This window comes from Pipistrellus hanaki (genome assembly GCF_964339955.1).
Source record: "Pipistrellus hanaki genome assembly, chromosome: 1".
In the NCBI taxonomy this organism is placed as follows: Eukaryota; Metazoa; Chordata; class Mammalia; order Chiroptera; family Vespertilionidae; genus Pipistrellus; species Pipistrellus hanaki.
This window is the reverse complement of record NC_140503.1, coordinates 80,440,235-80,466,987: the sequence shown is the minus strand read 5'-3', so window position 1 is coordinate 80,466,987 and position 26,753 is coordinate 80,440,235. Positions and strand designations below refer to the sequence as shown.

At 41.3% G+C, this 26,753-nt stretch overlaps 1 protein-coding gene across 4 annotated transcripts in view; it reads right to left on the bottom strand.

Moving 5' to 3' along the window:
- The window catches only part of AKAP6 (A-kinase anchoring protein 6), a 456,973-nt gene that overhangs the window by 390,483 nt on the left and 39,737 nt on the right, over positions 1 to 26,753 (bottom strand). The window contains exon 1 of one of the 4 annotated variants that reach the window (XM_084874311.1): positions 24,804 to 24,885. The exons of the other annotated variants lie outside the window; for them this stretch is intronic. The gene's annotated coding sequence lies outside the window, so the exon portion shown is untranslated. Of the gene's footprint in view, positions 1 to 24,803; positions 24,886 to 26,753 lie in introns of those variants that run through there. 4 annotated transcript variants of the gene reach the window in all.

The following is a 26,753-nucleotide window of genomic DNA, read 5'->3' as shown; positions in this document are numbered from 1 at the left end:
AGGGCACATGCCTGGGTTACTGGCTACATCCCAGGCATGGGCTGTGCAAGAGGCAGCCGATCCATGTTTCTCACATCGATGTTTTTCTCTCTTTAAAACAATAAAAAAAAAAAAAAATCTTTAAAACAAAAATGCAATTCTCATGTTGGAGAAATGCCTCTGTGAAGGCCTGCAGTCTAATAATCATCATAAGTTTACTTATTGACAGAGACTGCCCCACTTCTTCTGCTGGCTAAAACTAGCAGAGGCCTGAATACATCGTGTGGATGGCTGAAAAGCACAGGGATTGTGTCAAATTTGTTGTTTCTGAATAATCCTTCTAGGTTAAGAGAAAGGCTGCTCCTTCAGGCTTCTCTCTGTGTTTCCAGCATGGGTGAGTCACCTGGCCAAATCCGACACCAAAAGAAATGCAAAGGGTGACTTAAAGCCAAGATGCCCTTGCCTGACCCTGCCTCAAGGTGAACAAACACACCTGGTTTAAACAGAAGCTTGAAGGGAGCCGTGACTCCATGCCAGGGGAAGTCCTCATATCTGCCAGCTGCCAACTTCCGTCCAGCAGGGGTCAGAGAGAGCTTCTCCGCATTTGGAACCACCATTTACTGCTTGGGAAGAAAGTGTGGAAGCACTTCTGACCTGGTACAAACAGCAATTACCTTCCTTATCTATGAAATAGTTGTCATTTGTCTGAATGAAAGCTACATACAGGCAAGAAGGTGCTCTTCTCTTAGAGAGTGAAAGTTAATCTTCCCAATAACACAAAGGTCTCCTTTATTATAAACTAGAGGCCCAGTGCACAAAATTCGTGTGTGTGTGTGTGTGGGGGGTGTCCATTATCCCAACCTACACCCTCTCCAATCTGGGAGCTCTCGGGGATGTCCAACTGCCAGTTTAGGCCTGATCCCAGTTGGACATCCCTCTTGCAATCCGGGACCTCTGGCTTCTAACTGATCTCCCTAACTGCCCTCCCCTGCTGGACTGGTCACCCCTATTAACATTTTTCTAAATCTTATCCCCTTCACACACAATTGTATTTGACTTCTTTACTGGCTTCTCCTGTCACACAATTTTTCTCTCTCCTTTATGTAACACTTTTTCCTACTGACTCATCATTTATAAACTTTTCTTTCCTCCTTATTTCCGACTTGTTTCATCATCCTTCTTCCCATCTTTCTCTTACTCTCCCTCCCTCCCCATATTTCTTCTTTCCTTTATCTTTATCCCTGCCCTACCTCCCCTTTTCTTTCCTTCCCACCTTAATTTTTTCTTCACTCCCTTCTTTGCTTCCTCCCCCATTTCTTCCTTCTTCCCATTCACCTTTTAAGCTCTACCAGCTCCCCCTTTAAAACTTTTCTTCCCTCCCTCTTTCTTTCTCACCCACATTCTTCTCTACTTACTTCCACTGTTTTAATATCTATCTACCTGCCTAATGATTCACTTTTATCATTTTTCTTTTCTGACTACTACTTTTAAAAATCTGTCCCCAATACACAACTATACTTGATTTTCATTATAGCTCCTACAGTTCACTTACACATCCTCTTTTCTTCTTTAACTCTGTTCTCTACTGACTCCTTTATAAACTCCTTCCCTCCTTCCCATCGTAAAGCTTCCATTGTGGGGGGTGGGGGAGAGGAGAGTAAACCCCCAGCCCAGGGCTCAGGCCCGGCTAGGTATTCACCAACCCCCCCTTCCCCAGCATCCCCCTCCCCCCCCACCCCCCACACTGTCCTGCTCCCATACCCTGCCCAGGATGCCCTGCCCAGCGAGGGTGGTCGAGGCCTGCGTGGCCCAGGCACTGCTGCTGTGAAGCAGGAGCACCTCCACCCAGAAGGCCTCGGACCATCCTCCACTCCATTCTGGACCTGTGGGCGCCTCCCTGCCAACAGCCACCACTGCCCTCCTCCCACATCTAGGCGGGGCTCCCTGCTCCCTCTGTGCAGCCTGTGCCCCGCCCCTCACCAGGCACACCTGCTCTGCCCCTCCCCACTGCTTCCCATGGTCTCCACCCCCTTCTGCGTGCAATTTCCTTCCCTTTTCCATTCCTGCATCTTTTTCTTGTTCCCTTTCTGTATTTCTGTTTCTCCTCTCGACCTCTCTGCATTCAGGCCTGCCTTCTTCTCCCTCTCCTTTCCTATCCCCTCCTAACATATCCTAACCTTCCCCAGGCCTTGCAGATGCCTGAGCAGAGGGTGGGGATGTAGCATGCTGATCTGGTTGTGATGTGACGTTTAATGGACAAATTTGAATATTCCTCTATTATTAGATTAGATTTGGAGCTGATGTGTCTTTAGGGGGAGTAAGTACTTGAAGGCAAAAGCAACTTTGCCCAATTAGTGCAGCAGTATCAGAGATTTACTCTGTGGTTGGCATGAAAAATAGAAAATGAGGGGTGATTAGTTTTCCTATTCAGAAGCCAAAGGATTCAAAGAGGAAACTTTAGTGCAGCCATTTTCCTAAAGGACAAGTTGCCGAAGTTTCTTAGCAACTAGGTGAGCTCTAATTTACATAATCATCATCCTGAGTCAGTTTTAGCCTTCCTTGAATTGTACCTACCCTTATCTTAAAACATCTAACCACAAAGAAGTTGGCAAATAACTTTTCCCTTCCAGTAAATTAATCAGGTATTAATGAGTGCCTATAGTGTGCTTAGAGGTGTGTGTTCAGTCCTAAGAGGAATAAAGATTTCAAGTCATAAACCCTCTCATCATCAAGTATATGGCTCATTTGAGAACAAAATTGTGAGTTTTTTCAATTATAGTTTACATTCAATATTATTTTGTATAAGTTTCAGGTGTACAGTATAGTGGTTAGATAATCATATACTTTACAAAGTGGTTCCCCTGATATTTCAAGTACCCACCTGGCCCCACTCATAGTGATTACAAATATTATTGACTATATTCCCTATGTTGTACTTTACATCCCTGTGGCTACTTTGTAATTATCTATTTGGTTTTGCTACCTTGTCCTATTATGTGGTTTACCTGCCCCACCTGCTTTGAAGTACTCAATGGCTCCTCCAGGAACAGCCAGAGGTCCTTCCTTGGCACCATGGCCCTGCCCAACACCCTCGGCCTGCCTGGCAGATGAGGCAGAATACCTGGAAGTTTAAGGTAGTGGGTTTCCAGAGGTAGTCCCTGGACCAGTAGCTTCAGCACCATTGTGGCACTTGTTAGAAATGCACATTCTAAAACTCTCCTGGAGCTATAGATTAAGATCTGGGACTCAGGCTCAGCAATTTGTTTTAACAAGTTCTTCAGGCCATTATAATATATGCTCGAGTTTGAGAAACACTCGCCTTAAAATCTACTTCTGTAAAGCTCTCCCACCTGCCATCTGTCTTGTATTGTTTCCACTTTCCTCCTATTCAAAACTGAAGCAGTTTTGTGTTGTTTTGTTAATGAGTTATGACACTTTGGGCTGCAAGTCACAGCAGACACTTGTCAAATTAGCTAAAACAATGGGAAAACTTATTGGCTCATGTAACTGGAAAACTAGCATAAGAGTAGGTTCCATGGTTGACCTAACCTGCCAGCCCTGGCTGGAATTCCCTAGAATCCTATTAATCCTGCCCTCAGCTGAGGGGTAACTTTACCCTCAGTCTGCTGGTGAGAGGGCAACAGAAGTTCAGTCTCACATCTGCACACAAAGGCCTCTAGTGGGAGAGAGAGGGCTCACTTCTGGAAAATCTCCCAAAAGAGTGAGGGGAAATGTTCATAGAAGTCTCCGGCTCCTCTTTCCTCTCTTATCATTTGTCCAAATTGCAACACAAATTCATTCCTGAACCAACTACTGGCAGGAAGGAGGGGATGACCAATCAGGCCTATTCCTTCATCTGGGTTATGTTATTCATGTGTAATAGATACAATCAATTGTTACTTTTGGTATTCCATTTTGGGTGTTATTTGTTATTTTTTGAGTAAGTGAAACATTAACATGGTTTTAAAAGACAGCACTATACAAGAAAGGCATATTCAGAGAAAAGTCACTCCCCTTTATTTCTTCTATTCCATTTCCATTCTCTCCCCAACCACACACATATATAACCATCTCATTTCCCTCCCACCCTCTAAATGTAACCATCTCATTTATTTCTGGTTTATCCAATCAGAATTTCTTTCTCATAAATAAATATTTTACCATTTGCTTGTCTTTCTTACACGAAAAGTACAATATTACAGATAGCCATTTACACTTTGCCTTTTTCTCTTATTATGTCAGAGAAACAACTCTATATCAGCGCATAGAGATTATAATTCATTTTTGTCTTTTGTTGTGAGGATGACATTTTCTTCAGAAGAATGGAGGAAAATGATATGACAGCTTGTTCAAATTCTAGAGTAGTTGAACTAATATTTCCTAGAGGAAAATGTCTCTTAAAATACCCATTGCACAAATAATTATGCCTAAACCTGTCAGGCATAGTTATTTTTATTGCATAAAACAGCTCCTCACTCATCTGCAATAAAGTATCTCATCTAGAAAAAAGTTCCATATAGATTTTAAATTAACTTCATCATTTCTGGCATCTCTCTTTGAAACTATATTTTAACTATCTGATAAATTAATAAAGTATTAATGATTATTTATTGAGCACCTTCTGCATGCCAGTATCTATAGATTAGAACACTCGGCAACTGGAAAAATAAAAACTACTGTAAACGAGAGCTAAGGAAAAGACTATAAAGCTAAACTATCTGTCAGAAAAGTGGTGTAAAAAGGGCCCTGGAAATTCAAAAGGGAGAGTACTATCCAATAGAATGGTTAAGGACACTGGAAAATTTGTGTTTGTTACTGATATTACTTAACCAATGATTTTGGTTTTTATGTTTTGTTCTGTTTTTAAACTAATGACATATTATGGACTCAATAAATAAGCTAAAAGGAGAAAGCACTTATTTGTGGTGGAGTGTAAAACAATGCATAATTATTAACTCCAAACTTACTCCAACCACTCAATGGACCCCAACTCTGATCCTCTTAATATATAATTTAACTAGAGGCCAAGTGCACAGAATTTATGCATGGGTGGGGTCCTTAGGCCTGGCTGGCAATCAGGGGCGATCGGGGCCTTCTGGCTGCCAGTTGGAGGGAAAGGGGGTAGGAGGAGGACCACAGGAGGTTGGCAGGCTGTGGGAGGTTGGCTGTGGGAACACACTGACCACCAGGGGGTAGCTCCTGCATTGAGTGTCTACTCCCTGGTGGCCAGTGCGCATAACAGCAGTCAGTCATTCTGGTTGTTCCGCGTTCTGGTCACTTAGGCTTTTATATATATAGGCTATATCGGCTAGAGGCCTGGTGCGCCAAATTCACGCATGGGGAGGGAGGATGATCAGCCCGGCCTGCACCCTCTCCAACCCAGGGTCCCTCTCACAATCTGAAACCACTGGTTCTTAACCACTCACCTGCCGGCCGGCCTGATCCCCTAACTGCTCCCCCCTCCCGGCCTGATCCCCTAACTGCTCTCCCCTCCCGGCCTGATCCCCTAACTGCTCTCCCCTCCCGGCCTGATCCCCTAACTGCTCTCCCCTCCCGGCCTGATCCCCTAACTGCTCTCCCCTCCTGGCCTGATCCTCTAACTGCTCTCCCCTCCTGGCCTGATCCCCTAACTGCTCTCCCCTCCTGGCCTGATCCCCCTAACTGCTCTCCCCTCCTGGCCTGATCCCCCTAACTGCTCTCCCCTCCTGGCCTGATCCTCTAACTGCTCTCCCCTCCTGGCCTGATCCCCTAACTGCTCTCCCCTCCCGGCCTGATCCCCTAACTGCTCTCCCCTCCCGGCCTGATCCCCTAACTGCTCTCCCCTCCCGGCCTGATCCCCTAACTGCTCTCCCCTCCTGGCCTGATCCTCTAACTGCTCTCCCCTCCTGGCCTGATCCCCTAACTGCTCTCCCCTCCTGGCCTGATCCCCCTAACTGCTCTCCCCTCCTGGCCTGATCCCCCTAACTGCTCTCCCCTCCTGGCCTGATCCTCTAACTGCTCTCCCCTCCTGGCCTGATCCCCTAACTGCTCTCCCCTCCCGGCCTGATCCCCTAACTGCTCTCCCCTCCTGGCCTGATCCCCTAACTGCTCTCCCCTCCCGGCCTGATCCCCTAACTGCTCTCCCCTCCCGGCCTGATCCCCTAACTGCTCTCCCCTCCCGGCCTGATCCCCTAACTGCTCTCCCCTCCCGGCCTGATCCCCTAACTGCTCTCCCCTCCTGGCCTGATCCCCTAACTGCTCTCCCCTCCTGGCCTGATCCCCCTAACTGCTCTCCCCTCCTGGCCTGATCCCCCTAACTGCTCTCCCCTCCTGGCCTGATCCCCTAACTGCTCTCCCCTCCTGGCCTGATCCCCCTAACTGCTCTCCCCTCCTGGCCTGATCCCCCTAACTGCCTAATTGACACCTTCTCCATTCTGCCTTCTCCCACAGCACTCTCTCTCCCTCTGCCTTCTCCCACAGCCTCTGCAAAAAGGACTGCAGTGCTGGACCAGCCCTTGGCCCTCACTGCCACCATGACTGCTGGCCCTTGGCCTTTGCAGCTGCTGTGGCTTTGTCTGGAAGGACGTCTGGAAGACATCTGCCCTAATTAGCATATTATCCTTTTATTAGTATAGATTGTCACTGGAAAAAATGAAAAATAGCCACAAGAACCAACAATGTTTCCCAACTTTTTTTCATTATCACACCACACTCTTCAGATGTTATTTTGGACTCTTTTTTGTAATCACCCCTCATAAAATTTTACTATCACAAATATACTATACAACTACTATATGTATATCTGTGCACTCTATATTAAAAGTAGGATTTTTTTTATCCTTCAAGAACCAATTTCTATCCTCTGGAGGGCAGGGTGATACTGTCTCTGTGTAGAACATAGGCTCAATATTCTCCATGAAGCCATTTTTGTACTTAAAAGTCTTCTATCACAAAAATGAAAAGACATAAATAACCTAATGAGTACCAAAATACTGAGCAACAAATTTAAAAAAGTGAAGAAAAGAAAATAGCTAACCATTGAAAATTAAGACACTAATTCAAAGAATATATATACACCCCTATGTTCGCTGCAGTGTTATTTACAAGATCTGGAAGCAAAACAGTGACCATCAATAGACAGCTGATAAAAAAACAAAAAACAAAAAACAAAAAAAAACCAAAAAAAAAACCAAAAAAAAAACTGTAGTTTAGCCCTGGCCTGTGTTTTTCAGTGGTTAGAGTGTTGGCCTGTGCACTGAAGGGTCACAGGTTCAATTACCTATCCAGGGCATGTACCTCTGCTGTAGGTTCACTCCTTGCCCGAGGTCGGGCACATGTGGGAGGCAAATAGTCAATGTATTTCTTTCACATTGATACCTCTCTCTCTCTCTCTCTCTCTCTCTCTCTCTCTCTCTCTCTCTCTCTCTCTCTCTTTCTCTCTCTCCCCCTCCCTCCCTCCTTCCCTCCCTGTCTTTCTCACATCCTCCCTCCCTTCTACTCTCTAAAAAGCAATGGGAAAAATGTCCTCAAATGAGGATTTAAAAAATAAAGCTGTGGTACATTTACACAATGGAATACTACTCAGCCATAAAAAAGAATGAAATCTTACCATTTGCAACAGCATGGATGAAAGTAGAGGGTATCATGCTAAGTGAAAAAAGTCAGAAAAAGAAAAATACATATGATTTCTAAATAAATGGGAATCTAGTCTAAATCAGTTTGGCTCAGTGGATAGAGTGTTGGTCTGCGGACTGAAAGGTCCCAGGTTCAATTACGGTCAAGAGCATGTCCCTTGGTTGTGGGCACATCCCCAGTAGGGGGTGTGTAGGAGTCAGCTGATCTATGTTTCTCTCTTATCGATGTTCCTGAATCTCTATCCCTCTCCTTTCCTCTCTGTAAAAATCAAAATATATTTTAAAAAATAAAAATAAATAAATGGGAATCTAAGGAAGAAGAACCAACAAAACTGACTCACAGACACAAAGAAAAGACTATGGTTGCCAGATTTGCCAGAGGGGAATTGGTCAGGGGCTTGGTGAAAAGGCAAAGAGATTAAAGGATACAAATTGGTAGCTGCAAAATAGCCACAGGGATATAAAGTATAGCATAGAGAAATCTATATACTACTGTGTTTCCCTGAAAATAAGACCTAGAGCATGGAAAGATAAAATATCCCCTGAAAATAAGACCTAGTGCAACTTTGGGAGAAAAAATTAATATAAGACACTGTCTTATTTTCGGGGAAACAGGGTAGTATATAAAACCCAAGTGACCAGAATGACGGAATGACTGGAATGACCAGTAGCTATGATGTGCACTGTGGCAGCCAACCAGCCCAATTAGGGCCCTGATCAACACCCCCCCACCCAACCTTCTACAGCCCCTCCCCTCGGCCAGCAAGTCCCCTAATCGGACCCCCCCACCCCATTGGCAAACTACATGCGGCTCCTCCCTCTGGATGGCCCTGCCCCCAATTAGCCCTCCTGCCCTGATCGGGGGTGGAGCCAGTGGTCAACCTCCCATGTCCCCTCTCCCTCTCTGACCTAGTTCCGATTGGCCCCCATTGGGGTGAGCCATGAATAAATTTGTGCATCAGGCCTCTAGCACTGTAATAACTGCATATGGTACTGGAAATATCAGTGGTAATACTTTGTAAAGTATATGATTGTCTAATTGCTATGCTATACACTTGAAACTAAAACAAAATAATATTGAATGGAAACTGTAATGAAAAAAGAAAAACTATTATCAATTAAAAAAAGAAATACTATATAATGCAAATATAAATCAAGGATAAATGAAAACAGATTTTATGCATTATTAAGACTACATAGCAGTTGGAAATGGCTACCTCATAAAATTATCTGTCATTGACAATCCTGAACCTCATGCTTGATTGGGTAAGGAAAAGCATCTTCACTGATGATAACACTGCATGGCATTTTCCAAGGGCAGTAAAACACCAAAGCTATAGCACTGAATCATACTCAGCTAGTATGTTACCCATGGCCTTACCTTCAGTTAATTACATCATCCTTTTGATAAAAGGCAAAAATATCATCAGAGATTGTAAAAGTGGACCTAAAGAAAGTAATCTGAGAATGAATGACCTGTTTTTCAAAAGAAGACATGCTGGTCTTTTTTAATTCTATAAAATAGCAAAAATGAGATTTCCCCTTTAGCCATGCTGAGTGCACATGATGCTATGGGAAATTTAAATTCATTGGCTCATTTCCCAATAAAGTTGGGGAATAGCAATGAGTCTTTCCCTCTCAAATGCCCCAATCTGGAAGAACTGGCTTTTACAAAATTAAAATAAGATAACAGAACTGGAATAAAGGAAAGAAATGTTCATTGAGAGCCAAGAATTTCATTAAATTAATACATTTATTTCTCAAAACTATACCATAGAAGTGATATTTCATTTCATTTTCAGAGTTGGGAAAAATATGGCTTAGAAAGGTGATTTAACTTCCCCCAGGATGACAACTACTACATTATGGAACATGGATTTCGATCGAGGTTTAACTCTAAAATTAATGTCCTTGTTCTATCATAGATCCAGAATCTTAACACTGTTGGCTGTTGCCCTTCTGACTTTTCCTTTTTAAATTGATTTAAGAGAGGGAGAAGGAAAGAGAGAGATAGAAACATCAATGATTGGCTACCTCCTGCACACCCCCTTCTGGGGATCAAGCCCACAACCCGGGCATGTGCCCTGACCAAGAATTGAACCACGACCTCCTGGTTCATAGGTTGATGTCCAACCACTGAGCAACACTGGTCAGCCCTTCCTGATTTTTGATGCTACTGCCATGTCTTCCTACATTTGCCTCACTCTTTCTTTCCTAATGCACTGGAACACAAAGTCTGCATGTCTTCCTTTCCCTTAACCAGCTCCCTTTTACTTTCTCTTGGTTAGTGTCCTGCTGGCACTGGGCTGCTCCTCCACTTTCTGATTCTGTGGAATACCTGAAAGTGATCCTTTTTGCAGCTCTTCCAGAGGAGTCTTCAAGGACACCTGCCTACTGAGTGAACTGTTTCTCATTGTTAAGTGCTAGCAAATACAATAATGCTTTGCATCACATATCTTCGTATTTTTCCTTGCTTCATTTCCCTTGTACTCTCAATCCTCACCATCTAGATTTGCATCTTCAAATAAAGTATCTGAATTCTTGCCTTGGCCTCTGCTTTCTAAAAACTAAGCAAAGACTCTTAACTTGGCCTTACCATATGAAGTATGCAGTGTTACATTAATTTTTAATAGACTTTATTTTAGAGCAGTTTTAAGTTCACAGCTTTATTGATCTAAAGGTACAGAGAATTCCTGGGTACTACCTGCCCCCACATATGCACAATCTTCCCACTATCAAAATCTTGCATCAGAGTGGCACATTTATTACAATCAATGGATCTACATTGCTACATTATCAGTCAACATCCACAATTTACATTAGGGTTCACTCTTGATGTGTACATTCTTTGGGTTTTGACAACTGTATAATGTCATGTACCCACCATTATAGTATCTATCATATAGTTTCTCTGCCCTAAAAATCCCCTATGCTCCATGGCTATATTCCTCTCCCCCTCCTAATCCTTGATAACCACTGATCCCTTTACCGTCTCCATAATTTTGCCTTGTCCAGAATGTCATATATATGAAATCATACAGTATGAGTCCTTTCAGATTCACTTCTTTTACTTTGTAATTTAAGTTTCCTTGTGACTTTTCATGGTTTGATAGCTCAATTCTTTTTGGTACACCTGGATGTATCAGTTTATTTATCCATTCACCTACTGAAGCACATCTCTGTTGCTTCCAAGCTTTGGCAGTTATGAATAAAGCCATTATATTCATCCATGAGCAGGTTTTTGTATGGACATACGTTTTCAGCTTACTTGAGTAAACACTAAGGAGTGCAATTTTCTGGATCATATGTTAAGAGAACATTTAGTTTTGTAACAAACTTCCAAACTACCTCCCAAGGTGCCCCACTTTGCATTCCCACCAAAAATGAATGAGTATTTCTGTTGCTCTACATCCTTGCCAGTATTTAGTGTTGTCAGTATTCTGGATTTTGGCCATTCTAATATACTGTATGTATAGCGATATCTCATTGTTGTTGCTTTTTGCAATTCCATAGTTACATATGATTTATCTGTATATCTTATTTGGTGACATGTCTGTTTAAATATTTTGTCCATTTTCTAATTGGGTTGTTCATTTTCTTATTGCTGAGTTTTAAGAGGTCTCTGTATATGTAAAGGATAAAAGTCCTTTATTAGATATGTGTTTTGCAAATATTTCTTCCAATCTGTTTTTTCAGTAATATTTATTTAAGAAATTATTTTTACTCTGCTATATCATATTTGCTCCTTTGTCAAAGATCAGTTGACTACATTTGTGTGGGTCTATTTTTATTCCATTCCACTGATTCTATTTGTCTATTCTTTCACCAATTGTCACACTGTCTTGATTACTAAATGTTATAATAACTCTTGAACTAGAATAGTGTCAGTCCTCTGACTTTGCTTTTCTCCTTAGTTATTGTTTGAGGTCTTTTTTTCTCTATATATAAACTTTAGAATCAGTTTGCCAATATCTACAAAACAACTTGCTGGGATTATATTGAATCTATAGATCAAGTTGAGAAGAATCAACATCTTGACAATATTGGGTCTTCCTATCTATGAACATGGAATACCCCTCCATTTATTGAATTCTTCTTTGGTTTCTTTCATCAGTGTTTTGTGCTTTTTTCACCATAGGTCATATACATATTTTGTTATGTATGCAAGTATTTTATATTTGCAATGCTTAATATAAACAGTACCATGTTTTTAATTTTAAATTCCACTTGTTCATTACTAATTTATAAGAAAATTATTGACTCTTAAATAATCTTGTATTCTGCAACCTTGCTATAACCACTTATTAAATCCAATAATTCATTTCAGGTTTTCTACATAAATAATGTTATCATAAACAAAGATAGTTTTATTTCTTTCTTCCCAATCAGCATATCTCTTTTTTTAATCCCCACCAGGGAATATGTTTATTGATTTTAGAGAGAAAAGTGGATGAAGAGAAAGAGAGAGAAAGAGATTGCTTACCATATGCACCCTGATCAGGGATTAAACCCACAACCTTGTTGTGTACAGGATGATGCTCCAACCAACTGAACCAACCAGCCAGGGCAGCATATCTCTTATATCCCATTCTTGTTTTACTCATTAGCTAGGACTTTTAGGACAATGTTGACAAGGAGTCGTGAGAGAGGACATCATTGTTTTCTTCCTGATCTTATCAGGAAAGCTTCCAGTTCATCACCATTAAGTATGTTGCAGATATAGGTTTTTTGCAGATGTTCTTTATCAAATTGAGGAAGCTCCTATATATTCCTAGTTTTCTAAGTGTGTGTGTGTGTGTGTGTGTGAATTAGTGTTGAATTTTGCCAAATACTTTTTTGCATCTAGTAATATGATTTTGTGATTTTTCTTCTTTAGCCTGTAGATATGATGGATTAATTAATTGATCCACTAATGCTGAACCAGCCTTTCATACCTGGGATAAATCCCATTTGGTCATGATGTATATTTCTTTCATACATTGTTAGATTTTATTTGCTAGTATTTTGTTAATACATTGGATTTTAATATAGAAAAAACACTTTCCTAGTCTAAAAGTGTGATAACTACATTAAAAAATAATGGATAAAATGGGGGGAGGCAGATATACTACTCCAAATCCTATCACTTATACAAATAATGTTTTATCATTTTCTGTATGTCCTTCTGGTATTTTTATTGTTTTTACATAATTTCTAATAATAATAATGACAGAATTTATATATCTGGTTCAGAAATTAAAAAGGCACCATAAAAGTCCCACATGACCAAGTTGGTGTGGCTCAGTGGTTGAGCATCAATCTATGAACCAGTTAATAGATCATGGTTTGATTCCTGATCAGGGCACATGCCCAGATTGGAGGCTGTATACCCAGTGTGGGGCATGCAGGAGACAGCTAATCAATGATTCCTTCTCATCACTGATATTTCTCTCTCTCTCTCTCTCTCCTTCTCCCTTCCTCTATGAAACCAATAAAAAAATGTTTTTAAGTTCCAAATGATAGTTAAAAGAGAACAATATTTAAGTAGTTTAAAATGTTATTAAAACAGTAAGCTTTTTGGACACCTACTTTGTAGGTAAACTGAAAATAAGACAACATATGTCAGAGAGTCTATTCTCCACCTATATTTGTTTTAAACTATAAATAGACCTTACCCTTAATAATTTTATTTCATTTTTATCTTTGTACTAAAGTTATTTAATGAGGAAAAATAGCTGAATGAAATCCTAAAGATAGTAATTTTTTTTGTATTTTGCCAGTCTTTTAACACTCTGGTTTTGACTCATCGTAAAGGGTACCTCAAACTCTAGGATGTAATTCTGAACACTGCCAGTGACAGGTTTAATTTCCAGGCCACTCTTCTAGATTAACAAACACATACAGGTAACAAATCAAGAAGTGTACAGAAAAACCATCTATTTTTGCATCTTAATTAACATATTCAATACAAAGCATACTTCTAGATGAAATTTTTAATATATGCTCACATATTTTATTTTCAGTGATACATTAATGTCACATCTGAGAATGAAAAGACTTTTTAAGAAATGAGTTTTACGTTCAGTAATTTCTCAGATCAATCCACACAATATGGGGCAATCATCCTAAAAGGTGGTGAATAGCTAAATTCTCTGATTTAGAGTGATATCTATAACATATTGTTGAGTTAAACATACAGATAACAGGGGACTTGCACTTTGGGCAATGAGGGTGATTAGCAAAGTCCAGAATTATCTTCACACTATAAACAAGAATATAGATAAAATATATAATAAAACAACTATTTTCATCAATGCTGGGACTAGGGTGAGGAAAACAAGAAAGGTGCTTAGGATATAGAAGTTAAGAATGCATTCCTTTTTTTAAGGCTAATCCTGCACTTGCATGACCCTGAGACTGAGATCAGCCTTCTTAAATTTTGTTCTCTTGTGCCTCTCCTCAACCTAGCCTCAGCCCTGGGTTTTAGCCAGTGGACCACACAGTAACATAACTGTGACTCCTGGAAAAAAGAAAGGAAATGAGATCAGTCCTATGGTAGATCCTGCAGGAAGAAGGGATGCAAAGAGAGCTAATAGTCTTCTTGAATTAAGGAGACAGAAATTGGAATTTGGAGAGGGCATGGAGGCTCAAATTGATGGGGCACAATACCAGAGAGGAGGAAGCTAGAAAGAGAAAAGGCTCAAGAAATATAAGTAATAGCCTAGCCTCCTTGAGTTTTTGGCTGAATACAATCTGTACATACACAAAATGAAATATTTCAAGGGCAGAAAACTTCCTAGGAAATAGCAATTAAAGAGAGATGTAAGCTGAACAATTCCCAATGCTCATACAAAACTGGGAATCCTAACTCCCACTAGTCAAAGTAGAGAAACTTCCTTGAATATATAGGGTATTCAGTAGAGACTCCAGAATAGTCAGACCCACGTAGCAGGGCTAAACTCTTCATAAAGTAAAAGCTGTTCTATAATAGCTTGTGAATAAAACTCTAACATGTTCAAATGGTTTGCAAAATATCCAACTTTTGCTACAAGACATTCAACTCTCTTTAAAGAACTACAACAAAATCCAACATGCACAATGTAAAAATCACAATGGCTGGTATCCTATCAAAAATGTGACAGAACATGTTCTCTCTTGTGGAAAATATATACCCACAAATCCCAGCTATTTAATGAACTCCAAGAAGGATAAACACACAAAGATACACCATAATCAAACTGCTCAAAATCTGTGTTAAGAACGATCTTAAGCCCTAATCAATTTGGCTCAGTGGTTCTATTCCGGTCAAGGGCATGTAACTTGGTTGCAGGCACATCCCCAGTGCAGGGTGTGCAGGAGGCAGCTAATCAATGTTTCTCTCTCATCAATCTTTCTAGCTCTCTATCCCTCTCCCTTCCACTCTGTAAAAAATCAATAAAAATATATATATATATATTATTTTTTAAATATATATATATATATATATATATATATATATATTATTTTTTAAATAATTTTTTTCTTAGAAACATCGATGAGAGAGAATCATCGATCAGCTGCCTCTTGCACACCCCCTACTGGAGATGTGCTCGCAACCAAGGTACATGCCCTTGCCCGGAATCGAACCCGGGACCTTTCAGTCCGCAGGCCGACGCTCTATCCACTGAGCCAAACCGGTCGCGGCTAAAATATATTTTTTAATAAAAGAATAATCTTAAAAGGAATCAGAGGAAAGGTAGATACTTTATGTAACAAGAAACAAATAAAAAATGATCTTAGGCTTCTTGTCAGAAGCTATGCAAGGCAGAAGACAACTAAATAACAATTGTAGTATGCTAAAAGGAAAACACTATAAAACTAAAACTCTATCACCAATGAAAATAACTTTTAAAAATAATTTTTTTCTTAGACAAAAAAAAAAAATAGCTGAAAAAATCTATCACCAGCAATCTTGTACTATAAAGAATGTTAAAGGACATTCTTTATGGAAAGGTAAATAATACAATAGAAATCTAGAACTACACAAAGAAATTAAGAGCATAAAAATGGCAGTTATGGAATTAGACAGGAAAATGGCGGCTGGCAGAATGGAGGTACGGGAGAGGGTGTGAGTGAGTGAAGGGGTGGAAGGAGAGTGTGTGGTGTGTGTGTGTGTGTGTGTGTGTGTGTGTGTGTGTGTGTGTGGTGTGTGTGGTGTGTGTGTGTGTGTGGTGTGTGTGTGTGTGTGTGTGTGGTGTGTGTGTCTGTGGTGCGTGTGTGTGTGTGGTGCGTGTGTGTGGTGTGTGTGGTGTGTGTGTGGTGTGGTGTGTGTGTATGGTGTGTGTGTGTGTGGTGTGTGTGTGTGTGTGTGTGTGTGGTGTGTGGTGTGTGTGTGTGTGTGTGTGTGTGGTGTGTGGTGTGTGTGTGTATGTGTGGTGTGTGTGTGTGTGTGGTGTGTGTATGTGTGTGTGTGTGTGTATGGTGTGTGTGTGTGTGTGTGTGTGGTGTATGTGTGGTGTGTGTGTGTGGTGTGTGTGTGGTGTGTATGTGGTGCGTGTGTGTGTGTGCTGCGTGTGTGTGTGTTTGTGTGTGTGTGTGTGTGGTGTGTGTGTGTGTGTGTGTGGTGTGTGGCAGGAGTAGCAGGGGCTGGCAGACCAGGCTCTCTTGGACATGGAACGCCTACCACCACTGAATGGAGCCCACACGTCTTGGAGGGGAGAACGGCCTCTTCTTGGAACTCATCAGCACCACCACCCAGACTGGCCTTGGACACTGCAGCCACTCCAGTCAAAATCCTGCTGCCTCACCCACAGACCTGCAGACCTTAGGACTTCCACCTTCCGGGTGCATGGCTCCCGCAACAGTAAGTGTGACTTCCTCCTCCCCAGCAGCTGACCTCTGGACTCCCAAGCTGCGCCTTCCCAGCATGCAGGCCTGAGCCCACCGCCCCACAGGCTGCTATTGGGTGCCACTGTGAGCCCCGACTGGGCACACTCATATCCAAACAAGGACGCATGGCCCTGGCAGTAGAAATTCTGAATTCCCTCTTCCCGGCTGCCTGCCCACAGGCACCACACCATGGTCATGCAGCTTCAGCACAAGGGCCGCTCTCAGCGTGTGAGTGCACCACCCTGGCAGAGGGCCCCTCATCCCTCTCTGAGTCTCCACTGGGCGCACATGAATCCAACCAAGGGTGTACAACCCCAGCAGTAAAAATTCAGGTACCCCCCCCCCCTTCCAGCTGCCTACCCACACACCGCAGTCACAAAGCTTCAGAGCAAGGGCCCCTCTGAGTGCACGGCCCTTGCAAACAGCCCTTGGGTGCCTCTGTGAGCCACCACTGGGTGTACAGGAATCCAACCAAGGGTGTAAGGCCCAGGCAGCAAAAACTGAGTCTCCCCACTCCACAGCTGCCGGCCTCTGGACACCACAGTCACACCTTTCCAGTGTGCAGGCCTCCTGAGCCCACCGCCCCAAAGGCAGCTCCTGCATGCCTCTGTGAGCCCCTGCTGGGAGTACTTGTATCCAAGCAAGGGCACACAGCCTCCAAAGTAGAAATTCAAACTTCCCCTTCCCTGGCTGCCTACTCATAGGCACCACCATCACGTTGTTCCATCGGGGCCTGATCAGAAAGGCGGGGCTGATCTGCAGCCCAGGTGGAGGCCTGGAGAGAAATGGTGGCTGCTGGCCAAAATGGGAAAGAAAGAGAGAAGCAAGTGCTGATCAAAACCACAGAGGCAACAGATCAGTCCCTTCTTCTCTCTTCAGGCCTCTCTCTGGCCCTGATTCACAGCCCCCTCAACAGTCAGTGCTGGGGCACCATGCCTGCAGCAGAAGTCAGACTTACAGTTGGTTGAGCCTTGGTTGTTACTGGTCGTTTTGACCAAGGGCTTTTATATATTAGGATAGATTGACTATCTTCCCTATGCTATAATCCACATTGCTGTGATTATTCTGTAACTACCAATTTGTTATATTTAATTCCTTCACTTTTTCACCTAGCTCCTCAAGCCCCCTTGCCAAGAATCAATTCCAGCATGTAATAATTACAAAAGTTTTACCAAAAGTCAGTGAATCTTGGGCGTCTCAACAAGGGTGAGCCACATAATGTAATTTACCCGTTGGAAAAGGCTAGGGCATTTTATTGACTCCTGTTGGTCAAACACCTGAACAGCTGTAGGCTATTCCCCAAACTGACAGTGATTTCGTACCCTTTGTTTGATACCTTACCCTTTGAAATGTATATTTCCACATTGCCTTAGGATAAATCCTGTGGGTCCTTGGTCGAGGGAGAGTCTTCAGTTCCCTTTAACTAAAGCTCCTCTGACCCCTAATGCCTCTTAAAAATATCTTTTGTCCTTGGACTCCTTCTTGTATCTATGCACAGCCCCTTACTCCAGAATGCTGAACCCTTTGTAAGGCTGGGGCAAGTACCCCAGCACCCCCTCCCTTCAATCAGTCTGTTTTCTGTATCTATGAGTCTGTTTCTATTTTATTTGTTTACTTTGTTCTTAACACATTGCATGCCAGTAGTTTCATTGCTAGCTTTACCCAGAGGCCAGATAACTTTCTATTGAATGAATACAAAAACAAAAATGTTTTATAATGTATCATACTTTAAAAAGATATTAGCTTGTAAGAACATATAATAAATAACTTCAAAATGCAATGGGTATTTCATTTTAAGGTATGCCTTGTAACATTTATGTAAAACACTGCAATATGAAAACAAGAGAATGCTTGCGATCCTCCCGCAATGTGTTAAGATTCCAAATATAAGTGGAATCATATGGTGTTTGTCTTTCTCTGTCTGAATTATTTCATTTAGCATAATACCTTCTGGGTCCATCCAACTCTTTATATTTGACAAAACTCATTGAACTGTACATTTAAAATGAGGGTATTTCAGATGTTTATCCAAAGAAAACAAAAACAGTAATTCAAAAAGGTATGTGCATATAATCTTCCACATCTCTGGATCTATTTTGTACCCATGGACACAGATAATGGTGGGGTGAAGGCCTGGAGAGGGGAAGGGAGTGGGAAAGAAGGGGATAATTGGGGGTGGGGTGGGGGGGGAAGAGGAGGCATCTGTAATACTTTAAACAATAAAGATAAATTAAATAGAAAAAAATATATGCACCCCCATGTTCATTACAGCATTATTTTCAATAGTCAAAATAGGAAAACAACCTAAATGTCTGTCAGTGGATGAACAGATTAAAAAATTGTGGCATCCACACACACACACACACACACACACACACACACACATAATGGAATATTATTAGTCAGCCAAAAAATAATAGAATCTTGCCATTGCTACAACATGGATGGATCTCAAGGGTATATCCTAAGTGAAGTAAGTCAGACAGACAAAGACGAATACCATATGATCTCTCTTATATGTGGAATCTAACAATAGCAAAAAAAAAGAAACAAAAAAAAACAACCTAAGTTTATAGATACAGAGAACAGATTGGTGGTTGCCAGAGACAGGGGGAGGAAGGTTGAATAAATAAAATACTTAATAATAAAAAGTATATAATAATATAACCCATAAATACAATTAACTTGGCCATGTAAATAGTGGTAAGTTGCAAAAGGGCAAGTGAGAAAAGATGAGTCAAAGCGGAACTCCCTTTCTTCCTTTGATATACCTACCAAAGGTAAGGTTTCTTCCTTCAGCTTAACCTGCACATAATGCACGTGATGAGTGATTTTCCAACATAAAAACTGAGTAAGGGAATCTGTGTCAATCTATACACTGAATGTTAATAAAGCCTGGCGCCAATGCCATCAACAGGAGCGAGAGGCGGCTGCCAGCCCTGATTGCCCCTGAGGGCTTCTCCACCACCCCCTGCTCCTGGGGGGCAACCAGGGCAGCAGCCACCACTGGCATACACTGACAGCACTGGCCCGTGTGGGGAGCTGCCCTGAAAGCAGGGGTCTCACTTGTTGAGACATAGCTCTCTTTTCCTCCCTCGCTGCACAGCTGGTAGTGGAAAACTACTGCTGTTTGCAGTTATCAGGAATTGTTTTGACTTACAGCACAAGGACTGTGTGCATTGCTAGCCTTGACATCTACTTGATTTGGTTAAAAAATAGTCAGTAGACTTAGTGGCGCAAAAAAATTTTTCGTAAACAAGGAACTTACTGCTTTTGCCTATATTGCTGTGTGTGCTTAAATATGCTGTTTGGAATAAACTCGGGACTGCAGACTTTGGTCTCAGTCCTCCCGACCCCATCTTTTCTTGTCTGTCTTTTTTCTCATCCTCACCCCCTCAATCAGGTACTGTTCGTTGCTGGCAGGTTCCGGCAGGCCCGCTTGCACCTGCTGCTGGCACTGACTCCAATCACTCTGCTCCATCAGCAAGTGTGAGTAGGGCCGGTGCTGTCAGTGCATGGGAGCGGCAGTGGCAGAAGCGGGGCTGTGGGCAGACCGGGCAATGGGGGCTGCAGTGGGAGGGGCGGGGCAGGGGTACAGATGATGGGCCGAGACCCGCTACTGTGCCGACCGCAGCCTTGCAGCCCACAGCTCCTTTCAAGGTGCATGAATTCATGCACTGGGCCCCTAGTAAAGAGATGAAAGTATTAGCACTGGACTGGACTCTTCCACAGCACTAACACCAAGTATGGTGAAAAAAAGTTTTTTTAATTTTTTGTTTCCTCTTAATATTGACTGAAAGCATAGCCTATAAAAACACACAACTTATAAAACACTGGATTTAACTAAGTCCAGAGTTAAGGATGGAGAATTGTTACCTGCTAGAACTACTCCAATATCATAGTATATAAAAAATAAAAGTAAAATCAGTATATTTTGTTTATATAAATTATACGTTAATAAAATTGATTTTAAAAAAATAAAACTAAAGCTTAAGTTGGAGAGAGGATTAAGTTGTCATCTGTTTCTTTAAGTCTTGGATTTAATAACAGTGACTTAAAATTTAAATAATGCATACTATAAAACAAGAAGTATAATAGTGTGATCACATTTAATCTAAAACTATCAATATTTCTCATTTTAAGTTTATTCCTTGCAGAACTGACTAATGCCAAACAGATCAAAGCAAGGAATATTCATAAAACACCCATCAATTCCATAAGCATTCATTATCACAAGTGGAATCAATTTTTGCATTTGTGGCTTTCATGACCTCCTATAACCCTTCATCCATTCTAACCCACCCCATTCTAACCCCTCTCCACCCCCAGCACATACAAACATGAAACATTTTCAGAGTTTAGGCATTCTTGGAACTTTGCCCCTAACAATCATACCCCTAAAACAAAACAAGTAAGAATAATGTGGACTTTGTTCTCCCCCGTTCAGGGAGCTCACTAAAGGGTGGAGCTGTACTAGCACAAAACAGGCCAACCCAGTCCCTATTAAACCAGTTCATCAGAGACAAGGAACACCAGCCTGAGGCCTGGAAACTGAAGTTCTGGTCCTAGCTCCGCCACATATTTGACCTTAAATCATTTCACCCCTTTACAACTCAGGAAGTAGTTTTGAGGTCCCCTCCATCACCAAAATTCTGATTCTAAGACTTCCTGTAAGTAGTCATTGCTTCTCTCCTCCCCACATCACTAAGCAACAGTAACAAAACATGAGGTGACAATCTCAGAATGTCCCAGTTTTACCTCCCACTCCCCCATGAGAATTGGTCAAGTGGTATTGAAAACTCTGCAGAATAGGGCAAAACAGACTCTATACCCAACATACCCTACCTATTGCTCTGTTATTGTGAGAATTAACCTCATCTAGAAAGAAAGCCCTCCTCCCATTATTCTAATAAGAAATAAACACAATGACCAGCATCCTCTTGGTTTTACAAGTTAAGGGATTTTACTACTTCACAGTGTTTCCCCAAACCTAAGCCTTTATTTTTCAGGGTGGTCACTCCTAATCAGTTGTTCCTAATCTCAGCCTTGAGCACCCCACTACTGGTGGCTGCTTACTGGTCATGAACCAGCACTTCTATAGCCTACCCCTGGTCCCTTGTATGCACAATGACAAAGGAAGAGAACATGAATCCAAGAAGAGAGTATGAAATGTCATATAAGACAGTCAACTAATGGTGGAGCGAGAAGGTACATTTCACCAGGGCATAAATTCTCACATATGGCCAAAGATGTTCCTGTTGAAAATATACTAGGAAAGCACCACATTGGAAATTGATACTTGTGGCTCCTCTATAATACTATTTTTTTTTTGTATTGATGACTCTTTCCTCAGTTAAAAAAAGAAAAAAAGTTTGCTCAGGAGCTACATGTAAGCACCAGAATCACCCTCAGCTCAGGAAGATGCTCCACTCTGGAAAGCCTGAGGGAGCTGAGATGACTAAGGTGCAAAGCAAAAGCAATCTCCCGTCCTAAGGGAGCTCTCAGGGAAGGCCTAGGCTTACTGAGTCCGTCAGCAAGGAGAGTGACTCACATGCTATCAGTTTCTTTCCAAATGATACCTTGGTGAATTTGCATATGTTAAATGTCACATGATGTAACTTCTTCATATATTGGGTCGGCAGCTAAGTAATTGCGGGTTTCACACATATATGGCTTCAGTTGAATTTTTAGGTTTGCAGACGTAGTAAAATGTAAAACACATTTTGTTATTTGATAGTTGGCTATTCAGCTGTTAATCAGTAAAAAAAGTTTTTTGATCTGTTTTGTAGTTTTCGTTTGGCATTCGTTGAAAAATGGAAAATCAAAAGGAACATTTTCATCATATTTTGCTTTTTTATTTCCGCAAAGGGAAAACGCATCGCAAGCTCATAAAAAGTTATGTGCTGTTTATGGTGACGAAGCCTTAAAAGAACGGCAGTGTCAAAATTGGTTTGCCAAATTTCGTTCTGGTGATTTTTCACTCAAAGATGAAAAACACTCTGTCGTCCAGTTGAAGTTGATGACGCCCTAATCAAAGCAATAATCAATTCAGACTGTCACAGTACAACATGTGAGATTGCAGAGAAGCTTCATGTATCACATACATGCATTGAAAATCACTTAAAACAACTTGGCTATGTTCAAAAACTCGATACATGGGTTCCTCACGAACTGAAAGAATCACAGTTAACGCAACGCATTAGCAGCTGCGATTTGCTAAAGAAACGTAATGAAAATGATCCATTTTTAAAACGACTGATAACTGGCGATGAAAAATGGGTTGTTTACAACAATATCAAGCGGAAAAGATCGTGGAGCAGGCCAGGTGAACCAACTCAAACAACATCAAAAGCTGATATTCATCAAAAGAAGGTTTTGTTATCAGTTTGGTGGGATTACAAAGGAATTGTCTACTTTGAACTCTTACCACCCAACCGAACGATCAATTCTGATGTCTACATTGAACAACTAACGAACTTAAACAATGCAGTTGAAGAAAAGCGGCCCGAATTGACAAATCGAAAAGGTGTTGTATTCCATCATGACAATGCAAGGCCACACACATCTTTGGTCACTCGGCAAAAATTAATGGAGCTTGGTTGGGATGTTTTGCCACATCCACCATATAGTCCTGACCTTGCACCATCTGATTACTTTTTGTTTCGATCTTTACAAAACTCCTTGAATGGTAAAAATTTCAATAATGATGATGATGTCAAATCGTACCTGATGCAGTTTTTTGCTAATAAAAACCAGAAGTTTTTTGAACGTGGGATTATGATGCTGCCTGAAAGATGGCAAAAGGTCATTGATCAAAATGGGCAATACATTACAGAATAAAGTTATTTAGTTCCATGAAAAAATTGTCTTTGATTTTCTTTTAAAAATCCGTAATTACTTACTTGCCGACCCAATAACTACCGGGTACAGCAAAAATAGGTTTACAGTTGATTATATGGAAAATAATACAATAATTAATAATTAATAGAACAAGAATATACTTTGTTTAGCATACTCACAACCTACTTTTGCCCCTCCCTGTACATAACACAGATGTCATTCACTGTCAATAGGCAAGCATACTGGAGTTCCTGGGACTAGCCAAATTCAGATATTCTGTCTCAGCTGCAGTGTATGTGATAAATTACAGGTTTCAGAAACCATAGTCACTCCAGAAAATAATACAAACTCTTGAAAGATAATTCATCTGCCTTTTCTGACTAACGTAGGAAATGACATAGTACCTTTATGTATATACAAACACAGGCCTATCTTGTTTCCTATTTAAAAGCTCTATTTCTATGGCCAGATATAATATAATATTATTTTGACAATTAAATAACATATTCTTTTCAAGTTGCTTTAAGACATTTATTTTTCTTTCTTTCTCTCTTTTTTTCCGCCACACCTAAATATTTTGCTGATCCTTGAAAGAAGTTATTAATTCCTAAAGTCAACTCCTAACTTGTGGTAACCATGGCCCCTGGAAAAGAAACCAAGGTGGCCTGACTTACACCAGGATCCATTCTGTAATGAATGATGCTATTTAGCAGACACTTCATTTTTCACATGTACAATCTGTTTTATCCTACAATTTTTCAGAGACCAGGGTCTTTAACTTTCTAAGAATGGAAAATATAGAGCCTTTAATATACTCTAAAAATAAATAAAGCTGTATCTACAGGTCAGGAACTGTTTCTCTAACTAAATGATAGAACTCAAAGTAAGAAACATGCATGTTTCAGTCGACTAGCAAAGGATGGTCCACCTTCCCCCATGGAAATACAAGACCAGGAGCCATACTCGACTCCCCGCCCTGGTTCCAATTTGGGACCTTTATCTCTCCCATGTTATAACACATACTTACCAAACTCCTTGGGAATTCTGAATCTGTGGACCATGATCTTTCTAAAGCAGATTTTTGTGTGTGAGCTTTTATTTTAAACAGGAGTTGTAGGGCTCTAGTATTATTATGGAATTTCTGAGTTGAATGTGAGAGGCCAATGCAGATACCAAAAAATTGCCAGATGATTACAGCAGCACTCAACTGTTGGTCCCCTCTCCTTAGCTCAGCTGCCCAACCCATCTCTCCTGTCCCAGACAACCACATCCAAGTCACTGCATCCTTTCCTGTTGACACAGCTTCCTTTCCACACAAAACAAAATGGTGCACCCTTCAACACTCCCCTCCCACCTCAGGCAGTGAGCCCTGCAAGTTTCTATTAAGGGCCTGCTCTGGAAACACCCCAGTAACTAGCTCCTGAATCCTGATAAACAAGGAGAGAAGGAACAGGAAGTGAGAAGCAGGACAAGATGAGAGAAAAGGAAAAGGAAATGAGAGAAGGGACAGTCTTTATGCCCTACCCTACAGGAAAGGCATAAAGCTACCTCAGGGCTTCCCACTCCTCTTCAGGCAACAGTGTAAAGTAACAGCCCAACAATCGCAGAGGACAGCTGGCAGTAGGCTAGGAAGAATGAGAAATAATTTACTTGCTACCTTTCTACAAAGTATGAACCGTATTTTCTGGCGTATAAGACGACCCCCTAATTTTACAGTTAAAACATAGGTTTAGGCCTATATTCGCTGTATAAGACTACCCCCCACTTCAAAGAAGACTTACTTTGCCGTCAAGATCTGCAGGTAATTTTTGTGCAATTTTGGTCTTTTGCCCCTGATTTTCGGTTGACTTTTTTTCGTTTCAAAAGTCAAGTCATCTTACACGCCGGGAAATACGGTAATAAAAATTTTTATAAAGAGCTAAGCAGTTTGAAGTAATTTCATATAGGAGAAAATAATGCTATACTCTTCAATCGCCCTAGAAGAAATTACTTTATTAGATAATTATTAGTTTCAGTTATCTGGAAAATTCACTTAGGTGAAACATAGAATTTCTGAGAATTGGGATCAAGATAAAAGAATTATTTCCATTTGTAAATATTCATTTTCCCCCAATCATTTGACATGAAAACAGTGTCCTAAAAAAAGTAACCAGTTTGGGACATCTTAATAGTTTTATAATACTAGGAAATGAATCAGACCAATTTGAAAGTCACTTTGATGTGGAGCCTAATAGACCATGCACATGAGGATAATCAATAAATGTTATTTTCTGGTGATGATTAGGCTGATCCCTCATCCCTAGCAGGCAGCCAATCTTCAACCACTTTCCTCTTTTCCAGGCACAAGCTCCCATGACTTCAAAGGACACTTTAAAAATGGATTAAAGCAAAGATCATATATTGACTTCAAAGGGAATGGTGAAAACACAGAAGATATTTCATAGGGGAGGGGACGGAGATGGAAATTTTGTTCCTCTTATTATTTCATGCTTAATGAATACCATCAGCCTTCCCTGTGTACTCAGCCAAAAGTGTGTTTTCCTCCCTTTACAACACTTTCCATTTTAATAACATCATAATAGTTTTCATACTAAAAAAAAAAAAAAAAAAAAAAAAAAATCTAATACTTGTTCAAGATATTATTACATTGGTACTAAATGTTAGTTTTCTCCTTATTTATGTGGTGGCCATAACAATAAAATTTTGTCACACCATACAGAATATTGCCATTTTAGTTGCATGCTATAATGTCACTATGGAAAAATTATAAGAGTTATTCTTTTTATTTTTTCAAATTATAAGAGAAAGTTTATTTAGAAAGTTACAGAGGTAATAGAAGTGAGCCAGCTGAGCTGTGCAGGCTCAGGAAACAAGTAACAGGGGCAGAAGGGCCCTTGGAGCACCGGAGAGAGGAAGGTAAAGGGAATAGGCCTGGAGGGAAGGCCAGGGGGGAGGGAAAGGCGCAGGCCTGACCCACAGAAGGAGAGCACACCAAGAATTATTCTTGATAGTATAATGTTTTTTTTATTGTACACAGCCAGATCTGATTCTTGGACTTTCTTCCTCTCCCAAATTGCAAATTATCCTATATAACAAAAGCCTAATATGTAAATTGTCCCCTCAACCGGGAGTTTGACCACTTGCTATGATGTGCGCTGACCACCAGGGGATGGCACAGAACATAGCAGGTTTGGGCAATCTGGTGCTGGCAGCAGTGGAGGCACTGCAGGCTCCAGTGGGCCCCGACGAGAAAGGGACTGGGGCGGGATGGTGGAGCAAGTGAGTGGGTGGCACAAGGCCAGGGTGGGTAGAAGCCACTGGTCACCGGGCAGGGGGGCCAATTGCACCGTCAAACTGATCACAGGGTGACCAGTGGGGGGGTGGGGGAGGGGCAGGGGGTAGGGCCACTGCCAGGCTCCCTCAGTACCTGGAGCCAGGCGGTGGCAGCAGGGCAATCAACGGGGCGATCGGGCC